The sequence below is a fragment of the Paramormyrops kingsleyae genome, chromosome 24 (assembly GCF_048594095.1).
Source record: "Paramormyrops kingsleyae isolate MSU_618 chromosome 24, PKINGS_0.4, whole genome shotgun sequence".
Lineage (NCBI taxonomy): Eukaryota > Metazoa > Chordata > Actinopteri > Osteoglossiformes > Mormyridae > Paramormyrops > Paramormyrops kingsleyae.
The window spans coordinates 21,724,559-21,748,367 of record NC_132820.1 but is presented as its reverse complement, the minus strand read 5'-3'; the positions used below and the strand labels follow the sequence as shown (position 1 = coordinate 21,748,367).

The following is a 23,809-nucleotide window of genomic DNA, read 5'->3' as shown; positions in this document are numbered from 1 at the left end:
TCTCCAGGACTGGAGTTTGACACCTGTGCTCTAAACCAACCATCTAAACCAAGGGATCTGATGCCTCAGGAAGTCAAGTCATTTATTTATAGAGCACATTTAAAAACAACAGGAGTTTATCCAAAGTGCTTCCCAGTCTAGAGAGAACTGATTAGCAAGTACTATATTGATGGTAAAATGTATAAATAAAATTACATGAAAGCATGCATACTTGCACACTGAAGGAGACTGAGGGGGGACATGATCCAGGTCTATAAGATTCTAACAGGTTTGGATGCTGTTCAACCGAATAGTTACTTCAGCATTAGTTCAAATACAAGAACTCGTGGCCATAGGTGGAAATTAGCGGGAGAACATTTCAAACTGGATTTAAGGAAGCACTTCTTTACACAGCATGTAGTCAGAGTACGGAATAGTCTTCCTGATAACGTAGTGCAAGCTGAATCCTTGGGTTCCTTTAAATCAGAGCTAGATAAGATTTTAACAACTCTGAGCTATTAGTTAAGTTCTCCCCAAGCGAGCTCGATGGGCCGAATGGCCTCCTCTCGTTTGTATAGTTCTTATGTTCTTATGTATGTTCTTATATAAGAAATAAGAAAATAAAAATTTATGGAAATGTAGTACAATAAGTAACAGATGTAAAGAGTAAGAGGTTAATTAAAATTAAATGAAATGTGTCATTAAAAACTTCATGACAAAAACCATAGGAGAACCTGGAAAGCAAGAGAGAAGGTGGATCTTTAACTTAAGATTTATACTCTTCAATAGTAGTGCAGGGCTTAATGTGGAGACTATTCCAAAGTCAGGGGGCAGCTACAGAGAAAGACCGGGGGGGTTGAATATGGAAATAGCAGATCTGAAATGTATTGTGGGGCTAATCCACTGAGTGCTTTAAAAGCAAATAGCAAAGTTGTAAGGAAAGCACTGCAGAGAGAGACCCTGGTATTCCAGTGAGGAATGGATACAGATTAAATAAAACCAAAATATGACACAGAAGGTGAGACTGAACTCAGACCTCAAGCTGATGAAGGAGGGATGTCTGCCTCTGAGCTGCACACTCAGCCCACTGAGCCACACGGCGGCCTGACTAAGGCAACATCAGACAGGGAAAAGGCACAGAGTACAGGGCCAGACGGGCACCGACCCTGACAAGTAATATTACAGTGTCAAACTCATGATGATGAACCATGAAAACCTGGATATAACTGAGGAGGACCAGGGACCCCATTGTGTACGAAACATCATTGTTGTTGCATCACTTCCTGTGTGATGTGTAAAGTGACCCTTCCCTCTTTACTGTGACTGCTGTATGTGAGCATAGAGAAGACAGAGAAACAGTGAAGTTACGGAAAATTGGGACGTGAGTGTCAGTCTCCACAGATCTGAGGTCAGTGAGACACATAAAAAGGCTCCTCTGATGCTCCTCTTCATCCTCTGATGGGCCACCAGGTGAGAATCACTTACTTTAGGTTGGTTGTTATTTCACTTCCTGTTTATAATGACTAACAGCAGACATCCTAGGAAAATGTACAAATTCACTATAATTTGACAGCATGTAGTTCCGCCCTTAACTGTGTATGAGCCCTCTGATGGACGGGCATCTCCTATGGATTAATGTCAGGTAAGAGGTTATACTCAGAGTAAAGACGTCTGGGCTGACTGACTGATTTTAGAATTGACTGCAGTCTTTTCTGTGTCCACCATGTGGCAGCAGTGCACAGAAATGTTCTAATTCTATCCTGTCTGAGTTGGGTGAAGTAAGATCTGTTTCGCTTCTGCTTATGCTCCCACGCCCCCACAAAGCTCATTCTTCCTGGACCTCTCTAGCCATATCCTTAAACTCCATGATTATGAGTTCATTACAGGAACAGATGCTAATGTTGTCCATGACCCAGTCCTGGATAAATCCGATTCTCTCTTAGGAAGTCAGGTATCCCCTCTAGTCACCAGTATTGATCAATGAAGTATCTATTGTTAGAAGCTCCTTTTCTATTTGAGCATATCCTTTGCATGAGTGCTCTGCTCCCAAAAGCCACGGGTTTTCTGCATTGTATCACAGCTGCACCCAAACTGGTGTCTGAAGCATCACACTGGAGAATCAAGTCTTCCTTGGGATCATAATATTTCAGTACCGGTGCATTCACAATGGACTCTCTGATTTTGGAGAATGCAGCATCCTGAATGTCTGTCCACTCCCACAAACTGCCTTTATGGGTCGGCTGTCGCAGAGGCTCACACTGGTCTGAACGGTGGCTGCAAAACTTGGCTAAGAAATTTACCATTTTTAGGAGTCTTTGCCCCCCTTAACATGTGTTGGGCATCTGCTGGATTGCTTTGCCTTTTTCTGGATCAATTTGAAGTCCATCCACTGTCAGTAAATATCCTATGAATGGAACAGCGTCTGTCTCACTCTTACTTTGCATTTAGCCTGATGTTTTACTCAGTACATCTGTCCATAAATTACGTCAGTCTTCTGTCAAGATCTTTCTCTGCCAGTTCCATTGTGTCTCCCTCACCTGTGATCGAAATGCCGTCTGTAATCACATGACCTCCCTCCAAGCCGTTCCAGGGCTCAGTCATCTTTGGAAAATCTCTGGAGCAGTGCTGATGCCCATAGGTATGCACAGCCGCCTGTACCTGCCACAAGGGGGCGAGAAAGTGGTCGGGTAGCTGAAGTTTTCCTCCAGCTTGACAGGCCAACAGGCATTTCTGATGTCACACACTGAAAAGCTTCTTTAGATCTAGCAAGATGTCATCAATGGTAGGGAGAGGAAAATGGTTCCTCTTCAGTGCTTTATTCAGTGGTTTAGGGTCTGTACACACGCTGAGCTCACCGTTTGGCTTCTTTGTGAGGACTAGGCTGCTCCACTCCATGCTTTTGTCCACAGGTGTTACTATTCCCCTCCTCTTTAGGTGAAGCAGCTCTTCCTTTAAAGCAGACATGATGGAAAGCAGAACCTGTCTCTCTGATAGCTTGACTGGTGTTGCCCTCCTGTCTACTTCTATCTCATATTCTCCATCCAAGCAGCCATCGCCTTTGAAAACATCAGGATATGTAGCTTTAATGTGCTCCACTGTCCATGGCCCTTCTGTGGAATCTTCTGTCACAGCACTGTCTAGTGCCAGTATATTCTCTTACTGCACCTTCAACAGATTCATAGTCCATGAAGACTACAGTACATGATACCTTTTCATATTTTTAGGTTCTTCAGTACTTGTTTACATCAGACGAAGGGCTACAGTGTACTTTTGTTATACATTGCTAGTAACTGATTTGTCTTTTCAGTCAGAATGTCAGGAATTACTATGTGTACAGAAACAATATTGCAACTGGCCCCACAGTCTACACTAGTGGCCAAAACTGTGGAAACACGTAACATTTTTGGAATTCCGCTCTAAAATAGCTGTTAATTACTACAGGAATTTTGGTGGTAATGTCTATTAAAGAATGTTTACAAATATCATACATTGGATTAAATTAGTAACTGGAGCAGTTGAATAGTTCTGCAATCTAAGCAGGATGATCCCCAGACTCTGTGACACCCCTTGTGCTGGGATTCGTGTCCTTTGCTCCTGCAGGTGATCCAGTGGTGATGGGGTCAGAGCCCCAGTCCTTGGTATCTGTTTTGGCCCCAACACCCAGCCTCCTGCCTTGGCCCAAGCCACTGGCCTGCACACTTCAGTGGATCGTCAACAGTCCACTAATTGATCCATGGAGCGATAGCGACTGGAGGAGCCCAAGGAAGAGGAAGACCTTTCTGGGCTTCTAGTACTGACGCAGACAACCTGCCCTTACTGCTCCCTCTTGTTGCCGAGAAGGTCCGGCTCCCTGGAACTCAGCCATGGAAGGCCACTCAACACATCACTTCTCTGCGACATGGTGCCTCGAAACTCTCCACAAATTCTTCCATTGACTCCCCAAAGCACACAGCTGCTTTGCTCGCTTTCACTGGACATTGAAAGAGGAGATGGCGGAAGGCAGCTGACCTGATATCACTGAACCCAGTTCAGGTAGTGCCCAGTCCCAGTGAAATTGCTGCAGCTTCGCCCTGTGGATGAATGATTAGTTAAAATTTGTCTATTACTATTACTAATAAACTGGTGTTTGTTCATTACTGAACAGGTAATCAAAGTTCCCTTCAAATGACTCAATTTTTCTTGTACGTGATTGTGTAATCACCTGGGTTACCCCCTTAGATACTCCATACCATAATTATCGTCATCCTGACCTTCTGTAGGCATTAATCCCATGTCAGATGTCTGCACAGCTATTCCCTTCCATTCTCTCACACAAAGTGCATCACAGAGCCTCTTTTATTCAAACCATGGCTCCCTTGTTTAATACTACAAATTCTATTGTCATCATAAGCAAATATATATGCCTTGTGCATAGTAAATCTTTTAGTGTCCTAGCAGCATAAAGAAAAATTATGATGCATTTTATTATGAGTTTTACGCTGTATATAGTAATAATAATAGAATGACTTGCTAAAGTATTTGGTGCTAAATATTCAGCCTTGTGGTTTTCTCACTTCCTGTTTAAAGTGTTCACTCCCCTTTCACTCTGCCTGCTGTGTGTGAGAATAGAAACGACAGAGTCAGTGAAGGTCCAGAGGATAAGGAAGTGAGGGTCAGTTTTCCTCAGATCTGGGCTCAGTGACACACACACGTATGGATCCTCTGATGCTCCTGTTTCTTCTCATTGCTGGGCTCACAGGTGAGTGTCTCTCATTACAGTGGTACTGAGTAGAGATCTCTCTCCTGCTCCTCACACACTGTCAGCTGCAGTTTGGAGATCATGATGGAGATCTGCTGCTACATCAGAAGAAATTGCCCCGGCTAGATTCTGGAAACATTTGCAGAGGCTGCATTGAGTATCATACTCTATGAAGTTGTAGATAGTATTTAGATTCTCACAGGTTTTTATATCACTTATATTATTATGTAATATTTAAAAAGCTTTAACAAAAATATTTTACCAATAAACTGGCAATTACTTCATACATGTACAGTATTTTGTGTTTTGTGTCAAGACCAGCGCATAAGTCTCCAAAGCTTGCGTTTCCTGTATCCAATAAGATGGCAGAATTTTTCTCAATGTGCAATACTGACTGCCAAGTGTGATATCTGTGATGTATGTGATGTAGTTTTGTTGTAGCAGATACTGAACTAGCGGCTCAGCAGCTACAGCGGGATCTTAATTTAATTAGTGACTGGGCTGACACCTGGCAGATGAAATTTAACATAGACAAATGTAAGGTACTCCATGTAGGGAGCAGAAATATAAAGTACAGGTATTTTATGGGACCTACTGAAATAAAGGTAGCTGATTATGAGAAAGACCTTGGTGTGTATGTTGATGCTTCCATGTCTCATTCTCGCCAGTGCGGGGAAGCAATAAAAAAGGCCAATAGGATGTTGGGGTATATCTCCAGGTGTGTGGAGTTTAAGTCAAGGGAGGTAATGCTAAGATTATACAATTCCTTGGTGAGACCTCACCTAGAATATTGTGTACAGGTTTGGTCACCATATCTTAAAAAGGACATAGCGGCCTTAGAAAAGGTGCAGCGTAGGGCCACAAGAATGATTCCTGGTCTTAGAGGAATGTCATACGAGGAAAGGTTATTTGAGCTAAATCTGTTCAGCCTCAAGCAAAGGAGACTGAGGGGGGACATGATCCAGGTCTATAAGATTCTAACAGGTTTGGATGCTGTTCAACCGAATAGTTACTTCAGCATTAGTTCAAATACAAGAACTCGTGGCCATAGGTGGAAATTAGCGGGAGAACATTTCAAACTGGATTTAAGGAAGCACTTCTTTACACAGCGTGTAGTCAGAGTATGGAATAGTCTTCCTGATAACGTAGTGCAAGCTGAATCCTTGGGTTCCTTTCAATCAGAGCTAGATAAGATTTTAACAACTCTGAGCTATTAGTTAAGTTCTCCCCAAGCGAGCTCGATGGGCCGAATGGCCTCCTCTCGTTTGTATATTTCTTATGTTCTTATGTTCTTATGTAGAGTGACATAAGGATTCACTTTAATTAAATGTGCTGTCCCCAGTCTTTTTAACCCCAAAGGACGAACCAGCACCAGTTGTGGCCATGGTTCATCCCACCCCTCCGTATCAGGTTCCAGCGCAGGCTGCAGCTCCCTCATCTCAGCTGGTTACGGGTCCGACACCCCCATTTATGTCCCCTTCTGTTGTTTTTGAAAAAATGGAAAGATTCAATAAGTTGCACAACTATTATCTTAGCACCGGTGTGTGAATGTGAGTGTGGATGGGTGAATGTGAGGCATAATTGTAAAGCGCTTTGGTACTCGTAAGAGTAGTAAAAAGCGCTATATACTGTAAATGCAGTCCATTTACCATTTACCATTTACTGTAGGGAAACTGAATAAGAAGCCTTTACACTGGGCAGAAAATGCTTTGTTTGTGTAGTACGTCTTAGTGACAGAGCACCAATTTCAGAGGCCATTAAGCTGAAAAATATGCAGTGAAATATCTAATGATATCTGAACATTTAAACACAGCATACAATTCAGTTTGCAAATTTAAACAATTCTATTTAAAAGAACAGTTTAATTTCAGAGCCAATGGCCGTGTGACCATGAAATGAAATGAAATGCCGACAACATTCCTGGAGCCTTCAATTCAAGCATTCTGTCGAAACCGCATCCCCTTCAGTCAGGTTCACAAAACGTGTGAGTTGTTTTCAGCATACGTTTTTCTTTATAAATCCCAAAATCCTCTTACAAATGTGCCTATGAATGTTTGGCATCTTTTTCGGTCACACAAAGCCTTTATAAATGAATTCCCCGATTAATGCCTCTACATGGCTAGTGTTGTAATTGTATCATTAGAAACACATGAAAACATCTTAATTGCGTTAAGGTATGTAACGGTATAGTCACATGACAAAAGATAACTTTGTGACTTAGCAAACTGCATGTTCTTCATCTCCTCTGTATGGACCATAGAGCTGTGTATCGGAGAGTCTGGCAACACGTCACGTTTCAAGATACAGGGATTGCAATTCAATATGTTGGTATATTTTGCAATTTTTAAATCTGATGTTAGGAAAACTTGTCATAGTATAAAAAGCACACCACGTACAAATGGAAGAAATCTGAGTAAAAATGTTAACTTTTTTAACGCAACCATAATGGGGGGCTCGATTTGCATTTATCACAGTCCCTGTAACAATCTAACGTCATATATATAGCACCACAACTATTTCGAGTTCAGCCAACGGTGGTAACGTTACTAGTCTGCAGCGTACGTTGTGCAGGTTACCAAAAATGACTAGTTATCAATTACTGCATATAAAAGTAATTATAATGAGGGTGGGACTGGACCGTGTGTCCGTGAGGATTTTCGACGTGTGGTGCACGGGTGCGGCGAAACGCGCTGCATCGATCAGCGCATGCTCCACCAGCCTGACCTAACCTGTATATATAGCCTAATAAAGGAAAATAATAGTGGTCTAAATGTTGTATATTGATCGCTTTAACATCGGGGGAATATGGGCTCAAATGTTCGGTGGTGATGTTTCTGCAACACAGAGATGTTTGCCGATGGATTTTCAAGTACCGCGGAGACATAGTGCCAATGCATGTGTGCTCTCTGGATAGTTATATTACTTTAGTGTTGCTGCTGTGACAGTGCCAGACAATACAACTGTCTAATTGTACCTATCAGCGTACCTATAAAATCACCCATTCATTGCGCCACGGTAAGGTCGGATGGCGTTACATCATAAACAGGAAATTAGGAGAACATGCTGCCTTTATCCATTAATATTTTCACGCAAGACAAAGGTAACGAGTCCGTTGAAATTTCAGTACTTTGCGTTTTTTAATTTGAAATGGTAATTAGTTACATTACTCCTTACAGACAAAAGTAGTGGAATTACAGTAACGCGTTACTACCAACATTGCTAGGTAGTGTGGGATTCAATAGAATTATAAAGAACATACAATGAATAGAGGAAAAGGAGAATATAGCTTAAAGCAGGGCATGATGAAAGGGGGGGGGGGGGGTTGATTCTAGAAAATGCAGTTAACTGAAACGAGAACTGACTGGCGCCGGCAGGGCAGGGGGACCTAATCAGAACAGATAGAGGGAGCGACAGAAAACGTCAGCGGCCCCTTTATCTTTTAGCCTTCCAGAAGGACAAGTACTAACCGACTAACTAGAGCAAATGTCAAACATGTGGTTGTCACGTAGACGGAAGGTACCGAGAGAGGGGGGAGATGCCCAAAGGGCTTTAAAGGGGACACAGCTGATACATATGGCAGAGCTTCCTCTTGTACATGCCGAATGTATGTCAGATGGTCGCTCCCGGATTGCAATCTGTCAGAGAATAAACTGGTGACCTGCAACTTCTCCACGTGTCAGCTGTGAATCTCTTGACCCGGTGGAGACGGCGTACTCCAACACTCCCCAGCCACTCTGAAGCACTGTGCAGATCAACAGTCACCTGTCTTCACAGATATTTTCAACCAGTCACTGGATCTTTGTGTCTTAAATCATCCACAATAACACCTATTCCAAAGAAACCCAGAGTCTCTTGCCTCAGTGACTACAGACCAGTGGCTCTCACATCGGTGGTAATGAAGGCTTTTGAGAGACTTGTGCTGTCATACCTTAAAATCATCACAGACCCATCGCTTGACCCCAGGCTACAGTCAGCCTACAGAACCAACAGACCTGTGGACGATGCAGTTAACACTGGACTCCATTTCTTGCTCTGACACTTGGAGTGCCCTGAGACATATGTTAGAATTTTGTTTGTGGACTTTAGCTTTGCATTTAATACTATTCTATCGGAGCTAATGCAGACTGAACTCTCACAACTGTCCGTGCCTGATCCAAAATAACATGTTATAACCACAATGGCCCAGATTTACGACAAGGCCAGACTGCAATACATCATCCGCTCAGCAGAGCGAATAATTGGCAGTAACCTGCCTACCCTCCAGACACTGTACATCACCAGAACCAGGAAACGGGCATACAAAATCTTTGAGGACCCATCTCACCCTGCTCACCACATCTTTCAAGCCTTACCCTCCAGGAGAAGACTCATGGCAATCAGAACCAAGACCACAAGACCGACGCCAAGAGCTTCTCCCCTCAGGTAGTCTCTCTCATTAACCAAGCCAGTCTCTGACTGGACGTTCAATTAATCGTCAGCTGCAGTGAAATATCCACCAGCATAACCAGTGAACAACTGATAAACTTCCTCTATGATTATATTCTGCACTCTTGCACATTATGCACACATACTGCAAACTCTGTATACATATTGCACTCTTGCACATATAGTTGACTTGGCTGCTACTTAATAACGGCACCATTTAAGAGCCCTTTAAATTATTATACCATTTATATAGTTTATATTCATACTACAATGATTACTATGTACACACACATATATAAATATCATAATACCATCATTACTGCCATTAATAAACTTAATTATCATATAATTATCATATTACCCAATTGCCAGTCTATTGTTTATTACCTTTCTGCATATGTCTTTGCTAAATGTGGTATGTTCTTTGTAATGTCATATAAAAGCACCACCAAGGCAAATTCCTTGTATGGAAACATATCTGGATTCTGATTCTACATCCTTCATCAGGACTAGAAAACTTCCATCCAGCGTTGCATTTCATTTTGACGCTGTCGTTTTTGAAACACTTTTCTGTGATCTAGTTCTTGTTTTGGTCGCCGACTATCATCCAACAAAAGGTTAATTTCAGCTCTCCTAATCTGACATAAACCACACTCACAAACACTTTCGGGTTACTGTGTCACCGGGAAGGGATGGACTCCGGTTGGGATGGGTTTCCAGCATTTCCTATCCTGGCTGTTCTCTTTAGGGACAAACACAAGAATGGAGTCTAGTGATCACACCGGAAGCTGACTTACCTGAACGGAGATGTATGGAGCAGACTCTCATATGCGCGGGGATGCTCTGGAATGCAAGGTCTTTACGCCCCACCGCTGGAAGCTACGCCATCCGACGCCATTTCGTCAACTCTTCCACTTTTGCTCCTTCCTGTCTTTTCCAATCTGGAAAGGAGAAGAAACGTATACCGGTCCTGAAGACCGAAGAGAGACCCGAGTCGATATGGGGCCGCCACTTAGCGGGTCGCCGTTAGCCGGGCCTCCGTGCCCCCCCCACTCGGAGTAAAATGCCCAGGGATGTCGCAGCCGCCAGCCTCGGGGCCCAGACTCCTCCCTGTCCTCCTGTCCTCTCAAAAAACAGCAATCATTTAAACAAACATGAGGGAAAATTCAAAAGGCAAAGATGACGTCATTCCTTACCTCAGCACAGCTGCCCACCGCACAAACGACAGCGTGTCACCTTCCTTTAAAAAAAAAAAAAAAGAGAAAAACAGCAGGAAACGGGGGCTGTGCACGGACAGGGCCCCTCCCTCACAGCACATGCAGCTAATTAGCTGGCCATCCAGAGGCACTCAGTCTATTAGTCACCCACTCAGTCAGTTCTGCCTTTCAACAACAGGGGGCAGTAGAGGTGCACCATTCCCGGAAGCACTGCAATACCGGGTCGATGCGTGGAGCGGACGGGACAAGCCCCACTTCCGGCTCCCTGTTCCAAAAATCCATCTAATAAAAGGCTTCTCGGCCTTTTGGCTAAGATCAAGTGTAGTATCAGTTTAATATCTGATACGTCCCCCATGGAGGGGACCACATATTAAACGGACTGACTCAGACTGACTGACTGAGTGGGTGACTGAGTGAGACAGGGTCTGCTTATCGAACCGGAGCACCTGAAGTAAAATGGTGAAAAACAGAAATTATTCATATTAATTTTCGGGGCGTGAGATACCCCCTTGCTGATGAGGTGATTACAGAAACGTATCATGACTGTGCAAAAGGGAATAAGGCACCTTTCATCCTGATTTTTTTTAAGTTTAAACACATGTGTGCTTCATATGTAACCGTGATACACGCGGAGCCCAGAGAAATTTGGTTTCCTACACACATGCAATAAGGTCTTTAATTGGGCAGAGTCCATGCCTTCTTCCTTTTTATTGGTACCCCAGCATGTTGGGGAGCAAGGGACCCCACAATGACGATTGTCTGTACTTGTATCGACACTGATGTCTCCTAGCACCTTGCCCTGACCTCACCTGCATCATCTTATATATTTCCAGGGCCGGACTCTCAGCAGTTGGAGGGTAACACAAATACAAGCAAACATAACAAGTACACATCAGCTATAGGTTTGTGAGGTTAACCGCTATTGCTTCGATGTGTCATGATGATGGACATTCCTGTAGGCTGTAAACTCCTTGGTGATAGATGAGGTACCAGGGCAGGAAGGAGCCAGGGAGAGACTGAGGGCTAAAAGACAGTGAAGGAGAATTAAGAGTTCTTTGATGCTGAAAATTTTGGGTATGGGTTTGATTGGGTATTGGCCAAGTTGACTTCTGAGTAAGGAGTGGATCCTTTGCATGGCTTCTTGGGGTATTTCCTGCATTCTGCAGGCCATCCTGCACCTGGTAGCCGTCCTCTTTTTCCCTTCCGGTGTTTCGTGTCTGTTTCTCATCCCAAACCTGGGGCTCCTCTTCAAGTTCATACCCATACGTATCAGTGGTTCTCTGCATGACGTCTTCTACAATCTACCTGTCTCTTCCTCTCTTCTCTTCCACATGATTAACTCTTCTTTCATTTCATGGGTCGATAAATTTGGTGCATGAGTACAAATATCAATGCGCTATTTTGCCGTCCTCTGCAGAGCCAGGATCAGCATATAATCTTGCCTGTGTGGTTTTATGAAGCTTTGAGTATAAATAAACATATATTTTTATTATTAACAACTGAACATCCATAATTGCCATGGAATTGCCATTTTGAGGTAAATTTGTAGTTTATTTGTAGTTCATTTTTGCTGGAAGGACCTTAAAACATTTAAATTCTATATGGAAAATGATCACTGCACACATCCAGTTGAAGCCCTTTCTGAAATTAGTCTGTTGCTGCCTTTCAGGTCCCCAAGCTGACGACAATGTCCCTAGGCGCCCTGGCCACCGCATAGTGGCGCCCCCCGGTGGCCGTTCCAACATCACCAGCCTTGGCTGAGCTATTGTCCTGTGTGTGTGTGTGTGTGTGTGTGGGGGGGGGGGGGGGTTGACCTTTGAGTGACAGATCAGTGAGGAGAGTTGTGGGGTTCTTTTCTGTCTGTGCCCAGTTTTGTTTCACCGGCCAACTTTCCCAGTGTTTGAAAAAAAAAAAGTATCCTTCCATCCAGCTGACAGGATGTGGTGACTGTAGTGTTGTTATTTTTGTGTTTTGGGGATTTAACACGATCACATGTCTGTCCTATAACTAATGCAAGCATGGTGCTTCAATGGCCTCGCCCCCCCCTTTAGTGAACACAAACTAAAGTATATGAGTATTGTTTTGTAAATGGGCATGGTATTGTTGCACATCCTGAGTCTGATTGAATAGTTGGTTAGTTGCATGTAGATACACATATTTGACATCGATAAGTATTATTCGAATTTTACGTTGTCAGTACACGCCAGAGTTGATCACTTGCTTCCCACTGTGCAGCAGTGAACTTAAACGGGTTTACATTCACAAAATATAATGGGGGTCAGGAGATGGACCATGGCTGAGATCACCGTCGAGTCAGGTAGCAAAAATCACCAACTGTGACAGCAGCCCAGCAGCAGTGGCCAACATCATGCTGGGTCCTCGTTTAGGGTGGCCAGCAACATGCCTATCTGCCATATATGACAAACCACAAGATGGCACTGCTTGTGCATGCCTTTTGAAATGAACTGGAATGCCGCTAGCAGGCACGCAAGTTACTTCACAAGTTCTAGAGCACAGCAATGCGTTTTGACTTTCTGTTAGCTATGTACGCAGTGATGGACATAACTGGTTCACAAGTACGCATTAACCTTTAAAAGCGATACATGCAGCAATCGGTTGTACATTTTTTATGTGCATTTGCGCCAATACGACAACAAATTACCGTGCATTTTAACCTCTATTTTCCTTACTTCTTTATTTTACGTTTTCTCTGTTTCATTTCAGTCTAACATATTGGTACATGTTTATATCACTCTCTACGTGTAAAGGGAGCAGACACAGGAAAAATGTACTGAAGACCCTTGAAATGATATTTATTCCTGATGTGAAATTGCTGTTTTTGTTTTAGATTCCAAATTTAACCTTTTATTTAATTTATCCCTTTTTCCCAAATAAAACGATGCATTTAGTTATAATCTATATTATTTTGATTTGGGGTCAGAAGTTCCAAAATCACCAGGTAAGTTAATTGATTTTATGTGTTTTAACTCCTAGACAGATATAAATGAAAACTCTATTTTTAAATAATTTATTGTCTTTTTTTTTTTATTATTATTAAAAATTGGATCCCTCATGGACCAAGACTTCAAGGGCATTTGTACAATTCACCTGTAACTGGATCTGCAGTCTTTTTCTCCCCACACCCTCTGCTTGTTCCCTTCTTCTCTTTCTGTCTTCACTCCAGGAGAGCTCCTCAGACATCTCCAGCCTGTAATTCCTGGGAAATGCCACCTGCCACTCACCCTTGGAGGCGTAGCCCATTCTCAGGATCTCATACGTCACCATTCATCACAGAGTCACAACGCCTGCAAACATCTGAATAAAAGCAAGAGCCCGTTTTTTGAAACTTACACATTAAATTTTCCTCTCTTTACCATTTTATTCTTTTAAGCTTCATTCTGTTTAATTACATTTAGTATGGATTAAGGCACAGGCGGCCCGGAGGACATGGAGTGGGACCCTCCAGTTCTTGCCCTGAGTCCCAGTCCGTGGTGTCAGCCCCGTGACCAGAGTTTCCCCAGCCGAGGAGGTTATCGCCGTGACAACGGCAGGGTCAACGGAAAACTGGTCGGGGGTTCGGCTGCAGGAGGAAAGATCTGGGGTATGCTACCCAGACTTACCGCCTGGCCCCAGCTCGGTCCAAGGGGGTCTTTTCGGGGGACCCCATCCATTGGTTCCCAAAAGGAACCACCTGCGGTTTCCTCCGGCACTGGTACTGGCCTGTGCTTTTGTTCTGCAGGGTCCACGGTGTGGTCCAGTTCCTGTCCTGCCTGCTCCTCGATGCCCTCCGGCTCTGCCGACCCCTCGCCGTCTACCGATGCTGTTCTTCCCTCGGCTGGCGCAGACGAGAGGAGCTCGTCCTTCTACAGGCCCAGACAGGACTCCGAAGGCCCCCCTGGCCGCGACCCTTCTGCGGTACCTCGGAGCTTGATCTGTAGTCTTGCTTCCCCGTGGCTCTCCCTGGTTTCACCTCTTAGCCCGATTTCACTCTTCCAGCCCCCACTCCAGTCACTCTTGCTTCCCACTTTAGGTTCCCCCTGGCTCCCTCTCCTGGCCCTATTCTTGTTGCACATTGTTTGTCTGGTTGTGTCCTGCCCTGTCTGTCCTGTGCCACCTTTGGTCCTTTTGGTGCCCAATCCCTCCCTTTGTCTCCTTCTTCTGTTTCCTTTGTTGCCACTTGCCCACTGACACCCGCTGTTTGTCTTTTGGTCCCTAGTCTGCATCCCTGTCGGGTTACCTGGCCTGTCATGAGTTGTGTCCTGGTGGTTTGTCTCCCCTGCTGTCCTTGGTTTTGCCCTGGTCTGTGTGTCCCCTTAATGATACCTTTGCACCAGGAGGGCACAGGATTGAGGGGTGGGGGGGTGTTACTGTCATGGCCTGCCCGTCCTGTCAACCTTACTCTCCAGTTCTCCTCCCTGACGTGGCCCTAATGAGCCACGCTTGGTCTTTATTAGTCTTACCTCATGTTCCTGTCCTTCTGTCAGTCACTACCAGCTGCCTTGTGTTTTCCCATTCCTTAGTTTGGTAAAGTGCCCAGGCCAATGTTCTCCAGTTCTGTCCTTGTCTGTTTGCGTCTCTGTGCCCAAGCCTGCCTGCCAGAAAAGCTCCCCGCAAAGGGGGTTCTGCCCTACAGCTTGCATTCGGGTCCTACTTCCCACCGGTCATGTGACAGAGGAATACAAGGTTAGTGCCAGGCAGAAATTAATAGCCTATCTTTGATTTTGCATTCATTTGGTAACTTGTTGAAGTTATCTGATAGTTCTCTCGATTCCAAAGACATATGATTCTTGTGTGCGCATTATGCATATCCAAAGTTAACGCATGTTGTGTTTATCTTACGCCGTACATGACTCATTGTCGTTATGGACAGTAAGCACTTTATGTCAGTTATCCATTGCTCCTTTTTGTTATGCTATACAGCCGCTTTATACATGTGGAGACTTATATGCACACACATTTTTCACATTCCACTAGTTTCACACATTTTACTGTCATCGTACTTCTCTTCTGATGCCATTTTATTTATTTGTTTGTTTATTTGTAACCTGGTAACTGCACACTGAATCTTCTTATATTTGTACAATGACACCAAATCTTATTTGGTAATCATGAATTACCAAAACCTTAAATACACAAGGATAGACTCAATTATTGCTGAAAAAATCTACGCAGAGATATAAAAATGTAATATTCTCATCAAAATCACATGCACAGCAAAAAATGTAGGCAGTAACTATATACTGCTCTTCCAAAAAAACAACCTTTAGGTTCAAAACAACATCCATCGAGAAAAGAAATATATCCTCCTTGTATCGACAGGAATACTTTATCTGCATTGTAAAATAGCATAAATAATTTATGACAAAACAAAAAGCTTTTAAATTTACTGTACATGATTGTTAGCAAAATCAGAAATGTCAGTGTGGTAAGATCATGTACTTTATATAGTCAGTCAGTCAGTCAGTTCTGCCTTTCAACAACAGGGGGCAGTAGAGGTGCACCGTTCCCGGAAGCACAGCAATACCGGGTCCATGCGTAGAGCGGACGGGGCAAGCCCCACTTCCGGCTCCCTGTTCCAAAAATCCGTTTAATATGTGGTCCCCTCCATGGGGGACGTATCAGATATTTAACTGATAAAACAGATTTTTTTTTTTCAGATCCAAATACTTTATTAAAAAGTTCTGCACAATTATTTACATCGACACAAACACATTAAAACATATAATAGAAACTGCACTTAAAAAATTGGCACTGTCAACAAGGGAATTAAAAACATTTTCCTACTAAAACAATGATATTCAGAAATAGTCATAATATAACAGGCTGAAATTTTCCCACATCATACAAGTGAATGCCAATACAATAAGACATGACTGAAAATATTTTAAAATAGTATTAAACAAACTATCTGCAGAACCATTCACCATAAAATAAGCAAAAAAAAAAGCAATAAAAGCAACCAATATATTTACACACCATTAAAATCTAAGTAAACACATATGGCCATTTATACAATTAAAATGTCATCTCAAATGCATGCTTTTGATGCAAGATGAGCATCCTGGTTTCTTTTTATGAGCCCAAGTTATTTATGGAAAAATTAGGTTTTACAGGGGATCGGTAAATAACATGTTCGTGCAGTCTAGTAACATTCGGGGTGAATCATGGACGATTGATCTGAATTTCAGGACGATCAGTCCACATACGATCAGAATTAATCCACAATTACAACTTCCCAGAATATTATAGTAAAAGGATTAATTCCATGCCATGTGGGTGACGTAATCGTCCGTGAATTCATCCTAATACATGCCCCCATTGTTGTAAGTGGCATATTCATCCCGCAACCTTCTCTCCAGCTGCAGAATGGAGAATTTCTTCTCCATCCTGCGCTGCTTGCTATACTGCATGGAGAAGGTTCGGATCCCGTCCTTCACACTCTCCCACCATTCGGCCACAGAGGGGAAGGTAGGCTTCTCCTTCTGCCACTCGGAGAAGTGATCTAAGAAAAGGTGTCTAAAATCGCTCTCCTCCAGGATCTGCAGGTTCATTTTCCAATAGACGCCCCCATATACAGCGGCGTCTATGGAGGCAGTGGCCTCCACTGCCAAGTGGTCAGTGGGCCACTGTGGGGAGAAGGACACCTTTTCAAAAACAACGGGGGGTGAAGCTAAAATGTAGTCGATGCGACTGCTGGCTCCGCGACTATTATGCCAGGTGAAGCCCAGCATGCTGGGGTTGCATGTTTTAAAACCATCCACAAGTTTAAAGGAACGAATAAAATGGCGAAAATGCCCTGAGCTGACATCCTCTCTACCCTCCAACGCGATGTGAAAGTCCCCTCCTAAAATCAAGTGTCGATCTGTGACACAGAACGGGGACAACTCTTCAGAGAGAGTTATACGGGACGAGGCCTCCACTGGAGCGTAGATGCATATGGCCCGGAGGCGCTGTCCCCTCCATGTGGCGTCCACTCCCAAAACCCTGCCTTGAAGAGCGGTAAATTAACTTACTTCCTCAAAGGCGTGGTCGCCAAAAAGAATCCCGACGCCTGAGGAGTGGACACCACCTACGCTCCAGTAGGATCTACCCCTCTTCCATTGTCGTGAAAAGAGAGCCTCGTCCCGCTGGTCCCGGAGGTGGACTTCCTGCAGAAAACAAATGCTGAAGGGGAAGATGCCAGCTGATTAAAAACCAACGTACGTTTTAAAACGTTCCTCAAACCCCTGACATTCAAAGTGACAATATTAAAATTGGCCATGAAATATTAAAATGATCAAATACAATTAAAAACAACAAACTAATTAGACAAAATGTAGATATTAAAGGAATTCAAACAGAAAAAACAGACCATAAGATAAGCCTTTATGCAGATGACGTATTACATTTTCTTAGGAATTCTCCAACCTCTCTTCTGAAGACAATATCACTTATAGATAAGTTCTCATCTATATCAGACTACTCCGTCAACTGGAGCAAATCAACAGTTTTGCCTTTGAATTGTAGTTTCCAAAACACAACTACTACTCCTTTACAGTCAGGTAACCTTAGATACTTAGGCATAAATTTTTCCACCAGACTCTCAGATCTAGTACAGATGAATCATATTCCTTTGTTAAAAAAGGTGGAAGAGGATCTTGTGCAGTGGAAATCTCTACCTATATCACTCATTGGAAGAGTTGCCACCATTAAAATGATGGTCCTGCCTAAAATCAATTACTTGTTCTCAATGATCAATAATAAACCCTCTATGGCTTGGTTTAAAGCAAGCATCTTGTCATTTTTATTGAAGAACAAACCATCACGAATCAGCTTGAAAACTCTGCAAAAAGCCAAAGGTAATGGTGGTCTAGAACTACCAAGTTTCTATCACTACTTCTTAGCCAACAGACTGCAGTATATAACAAATTGGATCAAATCAAGCCCGGTAGATAGTCCATGGCTGGACTTAGAACAAGCAATCTGCGGAGAAGTAAAATTGTCTGATCTGCCTTTTATAAGTGTTTTAAGAGCCTTAGTATTAACACCTCATTAACAGCCTGGTGGGAATTTTTAAAAATAACTAGGTCTCCACTTATCCCCTGCAAATTAACACCCATTTGGAACAATCCAGATATTTGCCGAAAAAAGATAAAATTGAGCTTTCCCTTATGGCATGATAAAGGGATTAGAAATCTTGAACATGTTATGCAAAACGGAAAATTTATTTCATTCGAGGAACTAGTCTCAAAATACGGAAGTAAATTTCTTGAGTACCAGCAATTCAGGCAAGGTTCAATCTTAATCAGTTTAACTTAGAAATACCTCCATGGGTGCTAGAATTTTTAAATCTTTCTAGCCCCAAATTATTGCAAAAAATGTATAAGTTATTGTCAAAAATGGATGACTCAATTTCCCTCCCAACCTCAAAATGGGAGCAAGATCTATCCATCGATCCAGATCAAAACTTTTGGAAAGAAATATGTTTAAACACCTTCAAAATGACTAAAAACCCCAACTTACAGCTTATACCATACAAAACTCTGCATAGAGCTCATTATACAGGACAAAGGATGTTCCAAATGGGCCTTATACACTCAAACCTATGCACCCACTGCTCAGGTAACTTTGTAGAGAACTACATGCATGCCATATGGTCCTGCACACCGGTGCAGAAGTTCTGGCAAAGGATATGTGAAGATCTATGAATTTGGTTTAATTGCTATATCCCAACCTCACCTACATTGTGCATTTTAGGTGATGCAAGTGTATTAGATATGGAAGAAAATAAAGTGCACATGATCCTTACTGCCTTAGGCATTGCAAAGAAAACTATCTTCATGAACTGGAAATCAAAAAATAATTTATGTGTTACTCAGTATAGAAATTTAATTCTAGACCACATAAGTTTGGAGAGAATGTCTAATTCCCTCCAAAAAAAACAATTGGGCGAATTGGATTCTCTCTGGTCCATTCTGGCCAATTCCATTATGTAGGAGGGGGTGGTCGGCTGTGGTCTCGTCTCCTCATGATTCTGGCGGGTGGTGGGGTTGGGCCCCCGGGCTATGGGCGGCTAGTGGCTTCTTGGAGCTGGGGGGGCTGTGGCTGCCATCCTGTGATGTCTGGGTGTCTGCCCTGGCTGGTGGTGGGGGGGGGGCTATTTGTCGTCGAATGAGTGGGTGACTGAGTACGGGCTGCCCTTCGGGGTGGGGGGGGGCTAGCTCTTGGCGTCGGCACTGCTCCGGGATGTTGTCGCCGGGGGTCTGTAAGCAGGCATTAGCATGACAGTAATGTGGTTTGAGGCACCGAGCTGGGGGAGGGGGAAAGCCTTGTAAGCTCCTCTTTGGGTGGTGCAAACAAGGTCCAGTGTGTTATTTCCCCGTGTAGGAAAGTCTATGTGTTGCTGTATTTTGGGAAACACACTCTTTAAGTCTGCATGATTGAAATCCCCAGCCAAGATGAGAAAAGCATCTGGGTGGGCTGTCTGCTGCTCACTGATGTGCTGGTACAGTTCATTCCGTGCCTCCCTCCTGTTGCTACCATTGGAGGTGGGAGGGATATACACAGTAAACAACAGTATAGCTGTATATTCCCTCGGTAGATAGAACGGCCGGCACTTAATAACCATAAACTCCAACACTGGTGAGCAGTATTTGCAGACCGCAACAGCATCGCAGCACCAGGCGTCATTGATGTAAACACAAAGCCCGCCACCGCGGGTCTTACCTCCCACGACGACAACTCTGTCAGCACGGTAGCATGTTAGCTGGTCAAGCTGAATGCCGCGGTCCGGGACACAGTCACTGAGCCATGTTTCCGTGAACACAAAAACACAACAGTCCATTACATTCCTCTGAGATGAACATAGTAGTCGGATGTAGTCCAGTTTCTTATCCAATGAGCGTACGTTGGCCAGAACGATGGAGGGGATAGCGGGTTTGTGTGGGCAAGCCACCAGCCTAGCTCGGATATCTCCGCTCTTATCCCTCTTCTGCTTTCTCTCACGCCGCTTGAGGCACCTCCATTTTGGGCGAGGTGCAGGAGTGGGGGTCGGTGATTGAGTAGGCCTGCGGAGCAGACCCAGATCATTCAGCTCTTCGGCGTCCACAGAGTCTAACTTAAAAAGTTTGTTTCTGCCGATGTTGAGCAAAAATGTTCGGCTATATATGGGCTTAAGAACAGATAAACGCGACAAAGGTGTACAGAAACACTGCAACGTCCAGGACGAAAAACACAAAAACACTGTTTAGTCGGGAGAGAGAGAAGCCGCAGCGTGTGCACGCGCCGCCATTTTGGGAGAGAAAAAAAAATTTAAAAATTAAATTTGACTTCTGAGGTACCACTGTATCCTGTAAATTTTAGAACGTGAAACGGTCGGCTAAGTTGACCTCGAATGGTTCTGCGTGCTCATTGGTTATTGCTACGTATATCTGGAAGCAGAAGCTGTAATTTTTATTTCTCTTGGTCTTGATTTGGGCGATCTTCATTTACTGTTTGTGTTCCATTGCTTTAAATAATGTCTGCAAAGGGTCCTTTCAGTCGCTTGCGTGGTTTTCTACACACCTGTCTGGGATGCTTTAAGTGTTCCAGCTTTCGTGTGCGCAAGCCCACTGCACCATCCTTGACTGTTGCAACGGGGGTTGCTAAAAATGACAAAACCCCTGCAAAGGTCGGGAGTGGCATCCACCTCCCCAGTGGACACGGGGATCACCAGCATGCTCCTGTTGCAGCAGAGGCAGGGTCCGAGTGGGCGGCAGTTTGGAAGAAGATTGCAGCCCTCGAAGACAAGGTGGGCCGTTTACGGTCTGAGATCTCCGTGCTTGCTGGTGCCCTGACTGACCCACATATATCCCGGAGCAGTTCGGAGACCACTGGGACTCCTGTTGTAGTCTCCACTTCAGCTCCAAGCTGTTTCCCACCCCCTCCTCCTCCACTGCCACCTCCTCCTCCTCCACCTGCTAGTATCCAGGGCCCCAAGCAGAAGACGAGTCATCGTCAGGGAAGTGGCGCAGGACCCACCAAAGGCCCCAACATGGTGGATGTCCTGGCGGAGCTGCCCTGCGTTAAACTGCGCCCGGTGCTGAGGTCGCCAGGTGGGACGCCAGTGCCGAGGAGGGGACTGACGCAGGGGACGCCCATGGCCTCAGAGGACATTGCTGCCATTTTAGCAGAGGCTCTGAAGAAGAAATTCAAGCAACAGAACCACTCTGATGAGTAGGAGCAGCAGGCCTCTGAGCCCTTAAACTTTTTTTACTTAAATTTTTTATACTTATATAATTTTTATACTTAAGATTTTTATACTTATATACTTTATATACTTAAACTTTATATACTTATACTTTATGTACTTATATACTTTATATGCTTATATTTATATACTTATACTTTGTGTACTGATTCTATATACTTATTAATAAATAATATATTTATATCACTATTATTTTTAAAAGAGTTGCTGATTTTGTAATACTGCTGCAGCATTCTCCACATGCTAATCACTGCCCCACATCGAATTGGCACTTTGATCTGCCACATATCACTTCACTACCCCCTGTTGAATGTTGCATCGTATGTTGTTAGATATCTTCATTAAGGACATTAAGTACTTCATTATTAGGCTGCACAATATTGGAAAAGATGTATTTCTCCAATTAGTATTGCAGTATTTAATTAAATTTAAAATGCTTAAAACAAACATCTATTCATGAGTGATTAAAACGGCAAGGATGAAAATGATTAGGATTAGCTCTTGCCAAAATAGGGCTTGTAAACTTTTGTGGTAGTCAGAATTAACCCAAACAACTATGACTATACCCCACGGAAATCTTTAGTAAAAAGCGAAAGATTTATACGGGATGAAGAGAGACCCGAGTCGATATGGGGCTGCCGCTTAGCAGGTCCCCGTCAGCCGGGTCTCCGTGACGCCCCCGCTCTGAGTAGAATGCCCAGGGGCGTCGCAGCTGTCGCTGTCGGGGCCCCGACTCCTCCCTGTCCTCCTGTCCTCTCAAGAAACAGCAATCATTTAAACAAACATGAGGGAAAATTCAAAAGGCAAAGATGACGTCATGCCTTACCTCAGCACAGCTGTCCACCACACAAACAGCGTGTCACCTTACTTCAAAATAAAAAAAAAAAAGAAAACCGGAAGGAAACGGGGGCCACGCACGGACAGGGCCCCTCCCTCACAGCACATGCAGCTAATTAGCTGGCCATCCAGAGGCACTCAGTCTATTAGTCACCCACTCAGTCAGTTAGTCAGTCAGTCAGTTCTGCCTTTCAACAACAAGGGGCAGTAGAGGTGCACCGTTCCTGGAAGCACTGCAATACTGGGCCGATGCCTGGAGCGGACGGGGCAAGCCCCACTTCCGGCTCCCTGTTCCAAAAATCTGTTTAATATGTGGTCCCCTCAATGGGGGACGTATCAAAATAACCTTTTCATACCAAAACAAAATGTAAATCAGCTCAAATACATGAATAATAAATATTATGCTTGTACTACTTACATTAACACATAATCACAATGTATGAGGCTGAATCATTCCTACACTATGCAAATCATGCCAACACAGTACAATAAGACTTTCAAAGATAATATTAAACAAATAGAACTACACACAGAAAAATAATGGTTCTTTAGAAGTCTGTGTGGTTCCATAAAGAACCATAACCTACTAAAGAACCATTTTATGTAGTGGATGGTTCTACGTGTTAGTCATATGGTTCTTTGGGATATTGAAGGGTTCTTAATTCTTATTCGAGTTATTGGATGGTGGTGGTGGGTATAAATTTGCAAAATAATTGTCCCTCTCCATAAGCTGCACTGAAAAGGAGAAGATGAAGGTTTTTCTGAATTTGTAAATACAACGAAGATCATGAAAGTACATTTTACAAGAAAATACTATTGTAGTCTTGCTACTTGAGAATCCCATGTATAATTCAGTATGATACTTTTAGTGTCGTTGTAATTGTTTTCTTAAAATACATTTTTAATTTTTGTCCGAAATATCAGAGTAAAATCCCTATGGTTTTGTGGCTTCCACAACCTGCGCATGCGGCTGACGAGTCCTGGTAGAGTGCGGCTCGTGCGAGGGGGTTACGAGGTTTTTTTCTCAGAAGACGATCGGGAGCAGTTACAGTACAAGAGCAGTAAGGTAATTTTTTAAATGGGGAAAAATGTTTTGGAATAATTTAACCATCAGAAGGCAATTTAAAATGAACTATGAGGATCGGATTAAAAAAAAGTCCCACGAGTAATTTTTTGACATTCCGAACGATTTTACTAATTTGACGATAGGGAGTTTTTTTTCCCGTATGACTACCAATAAGAACTTCAAAGTAGTTGAAGTTTTTTTTTTATTTTATGTGAGGGTCTGTGGCCAATCGTATGTAGGAAATTTATTTCTGCTTTAAACGCTCAATTGCTGTGTTTACTGAAGGATTTTTATTTAAAATAAATACTATTAGGGTGATA

The 23,809-nt window shown here is 43.4% G+C and overlaps 2 non-coding genes and 3 pseudogenes across 2 annotated transcripts; 1 reads left to right on the top strand and 4 right to left on the bottom strand.

The window, feature by feature from the left end:
* Positions 1–10,544: 10,544 nt before the first annotated feature.
* Positions 10,545–10,682, bottom strand: LOC140582498 (U2 spliceosomal RNA; annotated as a pseudogene).
* Positions 10,649–10,754, top strand: LOC140582487 (U2 spliceosomal RNA; annotated as a pseudogene).
* A 5,095-nt stretch (positions 10,755–15,849) lies between these two features.
* LOC140582623 (U2 spliceosomal RNA) lies at positions 15,850–16,042 on the bottom strand. The gene has a single exon (XR_011985468.1). It is a non-coding gene; the product is annotated as a U2 spliceosomal RNA (small nuclear RNA).
* Positions 16,043–22,082: 6,040 nt separating this feature from the next.
* On the bottom strand, positions 22,083–22,213 carry LOC140582587 (U5 spliceosomal RNA; annotated as a pseudogene).
* A 418-nt stretch (positions 22,214–22,631) lies between these two features.
* Positions 22,632–22,823, bottom strand: LOC140582560 (U2 spliceosomal RNA). The gene has a single exon (XR_011985462.1). It is a non-coding gene; the product is annotated as a U2 spliceosomal RNA (small nuclear RNA).
* Positions 22,824–23,809: the final 986 nt, after the last annotated feature.